The sequence below is a fragment of the Diceros bicornis genome, chromosome 12 (genome assembly GCF_020826845.1).
Source record: "Diceros bicornis minor isolate mBicDic1 chromosome 12, mDicBic1.mat.cur, whole genome shotgun sequence".
In the NCBI taxonomy this organism is placed as follows: domain Eukaryota; kingdom Metazoa; phylum Chordata; class Mammalia; order Perissodactyla; family Rhinocerotidae; genus Diceros; species Diceros bicornis.
The window spans coordinates 7,475,350-7,482,041 of record NC_080751.1 but is presented as its reverse complement, the minus strand read 5'-3'; positions in this window follow the sequence as shown (position 1 = coordinate 7,482,041).

Below are 6,692 nucleotides of genomic sequence, written 5' to 3'. Positions count from 1 at the left end.
GAGTGAGATAATTAGAAGGGTTCCCTTCCTTCCCAGGAACCTCCTATTTAGCATCTTTAAATAACCTACAGCAGCACTTACCAGCATTAAGATACATAATGCAGTCACTTCCGCTTACTCTGATCCCTGGATCATATTACATTTATCACTTTATTTGAAGTATTAAAATCCTATCAACTTTCTTTCCTAATCAATGGTAATTATTTCAAGCAAATTTTAATGGATAATTCAACTACAAGAGCTTCAGAAACCTGCTACTTTTAAAGGCAATGAAAACAAACAATTGAAAAAACATGAACTAAAAAAGGAACTATGAAGAGCTGAGGCAGGGCTATGACAAGACTAAGGCTAAATTTGAAAACCTTTCTTATCATTTGACATGAGAATTTGAATAAGATAAATGTGCATGTTAACCTAATAGGTACATTGTCTCTCATTTCATGTTCTCTCATTGTCTCTGAGAATAACAAGTTACTTTGTTATATCATCAATGCGAGAAACATTTCATAGACATTTACACCTTCAAACTGAAAACTCAGATTTAAATTTTAATTCACTAATATTTCAGGATTTGTGTGCAGTGACTGCATAAGACTGCACTATATATATGTGAAATATGGATATTCAAGCCTACTTACTCTTCATTGCCAGCACCCACCAGTCTTAATTTGCAGACCCTTAAGATAAGTAAGAAAGGTAATAGTATAACATACAAAACAATAATATCGTCTTATCCACCAGAAGTCAATATGGCAGGAGGAATCTATTAGTTATCTATTGCTTCATAGTAAATTATGATAAAATTTAGCTGCTCAAAACATTTATTACCACATAGTCTTTATGGGTTAAGAATCCTGAGGTGGCTTGTCTAGATTGTCTGGCTCAGAGTCTCTCACAAGGCTGCATTATCTCACAAGTCAACTGGGGCTGTGGTTTCATCTGAAGCCTAGATTGGAAAAGGATCCACTTCCAAGTTCACTCACATGGTGCTTGGCATGTTTCCATTCCTTGTGGACTATCAGATGAGGCCCTCAGTTCCTCAATGTCTTCTGGCCAGACACTACCCTCAGTTTCTTGTCACATGGTCCTCTCCATTGGATAGCTTACAACATGGCAGTTTGCTTCATCGGAGCAAGCAAGGAAGATGATGGTGAGAGAGAGAGAGAATGAAAGAAAGAGAGAGAGAGAGAGAGGAGTATAGAGAGTATAAGAAGATAAGAGATGGAGTACAAGAAAGAAGGAAGTCACAGTGTTTTCTGTCTAAACTCAAAAGTGACAATCTGTCACTTTTAGGACATTCTGTTTGTTAGAAGCAAATCACTAGGTCCATCTCACACTCAAGAGGAGGGGATTGTGCAAGGATGTGGATCATTAGGGTTATTTTAGAAAGCTGCTTACCATAATAACAATTAGAGTTTTATTTCCCTTATTCTCCAAGATGATGTGGGAGGTTTTACATGCTTGAGCAGAGGCCCATACCACCAACTATACTTCTGGTGACTGACTTTTACAAGTAGCATATAAGGAGATAAATGGATAGATAGATAGATAGATAGATAGATAGATAGATAGATAGATAGATAGATAGATAGATGGATGGATGGATGGATGGATGGATGGATGGATGGATAGATAGATAGATAGGTAGATAGATAGATAGGTAGATATATGTGTAAGTATAGGCAGAGGCAGAGATATAGATAGATAGATAGATAGATAGATAGATAGATAGATAGATAGATAGATATAGATATACTGCATGACCGTCCAGCCTTACACTGGTTAAAGCCTTACATTGTGTGTGGCTGTTTTAAGTTGACTGACATGATAACTCTTAGGAACAAATATACTCCATATTACAAGTAGAGACAATAGAGACAATAAATTTTACATATTTTTATGTATTTGCAATACAGTTTTTGAAAACGAATTCAAATGCTTTTATTATTTGAGTAGTTCCTACTAGTAAGCGTACATGTAGCAAACTAACAGTAGTAGCTGTTGCATCATTTCATGAGAAACACTCTCTAGTAATAAACTGATTGAATATTCAACTTAAAGTCATATTGAACATGATATGTTTCACATGTTAGGTCTCTTAAAGTGCCCTTCCAATACTTAGTCACCAGTGAAATCATCCATTCCACAGTTCCTTACTAGGACAGAAAAGTATGATTTGTTACTCTCAGCTACTATAGTATATCTGCATTCGAGTGTAGGAATCTCATTTATTAACAAGTAAGAACTCTAGATTATTTTTATGTGGGAAGTCCCTGCAGTGCACTTTTAGGACCCCCATATGTTGTGTTTGCTTCCCATTTTTAACAAACATAAGTAAAACCTCAATAAATAAAAGTTCAAATACATACTACAATGCAGATTAGAGTCACTATTTACTCTAGGCTGTCCCTTAAGTGCTGGATATTGAACACTGGCGCTTTGAACATTACTGCTCCCGAAACAAGAGTGGACTGCTGCCATTATGCCCACTACCAACATGAATTCTCCACTGGCCCTACTCCTTCACTCTTGACTGTTGGGCTGGCACACACATCTGCTCGATAAGAAAGTCTGGCTGGGAAATTGAGTATCTGAACTTATCATCTTTTATCTTAGAAACAGAATTTTCTCCTTAACTACATTTATGCTGTGGGGAGTTCCCTAAATATTCAGATGCTGCATTGTAATACATAAATCAATAAATGAGAGAAAGAATCTTTATTTGTAGTGAACCCACTATATGACAAGGATAATGCTGTGAGATTGAAATATTTTTCTTATTAAGCATCATATCAATCTTGTGAGATACTACTAACCGCATTTTACTTATAAAGAAAGTTAGGATTAAAGAAGTTAAACAACTTGCCAAAGTCCATGGAAATAATACCAATTCATTCTAGATGTTGACCAAGTTCCTTAGGCCTCCAAAGCCGATGCCTTTTTTATTAGTCTGCACTTCATCAACAGCCATTGATGGAGAAAAAAATTACTCAAGGGGGAAGCAAAGTCATTTAATACAGAAGAATAGTTAGATTACTATTTGAAGCCATAGGAATACAACTGATAACAAGCAATACTTATTGATAATTTTCAAGTACAAAATTTCAAAACTGTATTTGTTTTTGTTGTTGTTGTTTTGTTGTGTTTTTATCACTTGGAGTAGTCAGCTATAGCAGTCCTATAACAGGAATTTAAAAGACTTTCAAGTCTTTTAATGGACATGGAGTTAGACTCGATGATTTTTAAGCTCATTTACAACTTGGAAACTTCATGAAGCCCTAATATAATATAGTTCTGAGTTATTAGGAAATCAGAAGAGCGGATGCTTCAATGCAGCATATAATTAGTGGAACAAGATGCACAAAGGGACAAATACTCCATTTCCCACATTGAAAACCCATATTGCTGTTATAAATAAACTAGATTTTAAACCAAATAAAGTGTAAGAATTTAAAATTATCTTCAAAACAGTTTTTTCCATAATGCTATGAAAAATACGAGATCTTCATGTGATTTTACTTAAGTAACCAGCACTATTGGTAAAATACTTGTTACAAGTCATTTGTTATTTTCTCCCTTACTGAGTCTGAGAGAAGCCAGTTGATATGGAGTGAGTTGACCAACAGAGAGGTCTGCATGATAAATAACTGAGAGAAGCTCCAACGTGGAACTGAGAACCTCAGTTCGACAGCTCACAGGGAATTGAATCCTGCCAAAAAACAAATGAGTGAGCTTAGAAATAGATTGTCCCCTAGTTGACCCTTCAGATGAAACCACAGTCCCAGCTAACACCTTGATTTAAGTCTTGTCAGAGACCTGAGTCAGATGACCCAGCTAAGTCATGCCTGGAACTCCTGACCCACAAAAACTGTGAGATGATAAAATGTTTATCCTGGGGTAATTTGTTATGTGGCAATAGATAACCAATACAAACTGGAGTATTTAGTTATTTAAGTCAGAATAGGTTTAGTGATCATGAAAACTGTAAGACTAATGATTTTGTCATTATCTAGTAAAAATAATAAGCCAAGAAGAAAAAGTTTTAGTAAACAGCTGTTAATACATTACCTTCACCCTATCTTTTAATACAATATTTGAATTTTATGATTTGAACACAATGTGATTTTAACATCTTAAATACAGTTTTGGAGATGGATGTAATTATTTTTTGCTTCTAATTCTCATCCTTTGGGGAATATGATTTTCATAAGTACACAGCTTTTTCTATGAAGCTTGTTAAAACGCAATTTTCTATGGCCCTATATTTTATACTTGCAACAAGTCCAATAGAATTGTATCTATATTGTAGGTCACTAAATGCTTTCCACAAAGAATGATATTTTGTCAATTTTTATTTATTTTAGGAAGTTCAGTGCTGTTATTTTTCTGGCGCATGATTAATATTTACTGGGAAAAATTTGAAAGTATTTCTCAATATTTTGATGAAGTTTTGGAAGAACTGCTATCAAAAACTTTAGAGTGAAGCCCTCTGGATTTCACATTGCATATGCAGAAGGAGGACAGGAAGCAGAATCACAAAAATTATGCATTGTATGTTTCTTAAAATATACATAATATTGACTCAGGATCTTAGAATTTAAAAAGATATAGAAATCATTTAGTTCCAGTATATCAAATAGATTTTATGTTGTATGACAAATTTAATCTATTTTATTTTCTACCTGCAGTGCTGTGCTAAGAAAGATTCTTACCTCATCCATGCTCAAAAGAAAAAAATGTATACTAATCATTAATTGTATCTGTAATTAGTAGAACAGAAGAACAGAAGTGCTTGTGCCTTATATATGCCACAGCTGTTTCAGCTTCTTCTAGAGCTTTGTCGTGATGGAGTGACACTACATTGCGAGAAGGCCATTTCAATATATACCAAAAATTTTTTACATTAAACTAAAGTTGGCTTTCTTGATTCACTAATTACAGTTTTGCTCATTTGTAAAAGATATCTCAATTCTATTCCATCTTTTCACTGACTCCCACCCCAGATATTTTGAAAGTACTATTTTTTAAGGTCTTACAAAATCTTTTTCTAATTGCTTACAATTTCTATAAACTTCTACTGCAGGACACATTGTCGTGGAGTCCTTGATCTGGGAGATCATATACTGATTATACTTTCTTTATAGCACTGTTTCTCATGTGAGGGTGCTGAATCAGGCTCCTTCGTGATTAAGCCACTGAGAAAGTTGTCCTAGTGATTTTGCTATGCACTTCTAATTAATAAACATGAGTTCCTAGTACCAGTACATAATAGTCATTACAAATAAACAAGTTTCCTCTTCCCACATATCCACCCAGTGCCGTGGCAATCATGGTTGAAGATTATGGAAAATTTATCTTTCTGAATCGGTGGGTATAACTAGAACAACTCACAAGCATTAACCTTGGTCCAACTTTCAACTCAGATGATGCATGAGACTTGGTCCTGTTCTCTGCAAGGAATGAAGTATGGCTTCATGTCCTTTACACTCGTCAGGTGAATTGACCCATTTTTTTAAATAACAGAAAAGATATCGTCTCAATGGATTATCATGTTTATTAAATCATATATACTAATTAATTATATACTCTCCTGATTCTTTTTATTAATTTTTTCTTGAGCTAAAATTCTTATTTCCTCAAAAGACGGTAAGCTTCTCTAGGCATTAGTTAATGGCATGACTTTGTTGTATTCTCCACAAAACTTCACACAAGGCTCTGTGCTTTTATCTGTATCCATGGATATTACAGAAAATGAGATCCAGCTCCTACTTTAAGAAACCCTAAAAATGTTATGGTTGAGAATCATTACAATTTCATGGTTTTGTCCCATAACTTTTTTTTAACTCTTGGGGTCTTGCTGTTATTTTCTAGGGTAGTATATAATGCCTGGTGGTATTTGATTAGGAATAAATATGTATATTTAGCTTTTCTCTGTTTAATATATACATATTTTGTAGTGTTTCCCTGAGTTTTCTGTGATGGGCCAGTGACTTCCATCTGAATACGTGGTACAAAGTGTGAGATTACTAACTATAATAAAGTATGTAGTGCCTGTCATTTGTGGAAACCCAAAATCGGCTGGCTTATCAAAAATGTACTCAACTTAATTTTGCTTTCTTATATCATATAAATGTAATAATACAAATGCTAATACTGATAAAAAATTTAATTACCGTTTATCAAAGGTGTGCTCTGTACTAGGCATTGTAGCAAACGTGTTGCATAGTTTATCATCTCATTTTATTTCACGCAGCATAACTGAAAGATTTTTTTTTGCCATTTTGAAGATAAGTAAACTAAAGTTTACAAGATCACGCAACTAATAAGCATTGGAACTGACTCATTAGCTGTATTAATCATAGTGCAATATTCCCACATGTTCAGAGAACACATTTAAAATTTGAAAAATAGTTTAGTCTTACTTTCCACCTTTCCATCAAAAGCATTTTTTCTTACCCTATCAAGGGATTTTTTTTTTACACTCAAGTCCCTGGGTATGTATGACGCAGTAAAAATCTTAATGATTGATATTTATCACAAGTAATCTACCAGGGAAATATTAGATGAGGGAGAGAAAGAAGAGAGAGCAAACTTGGAAGATATTTATCCATGTAGCCCTACCAACAGACGAGAGTGCAATTGTGCAATTTATGTTTTTAGTCTATAGCACTCATTACTTTCACGATGATTTC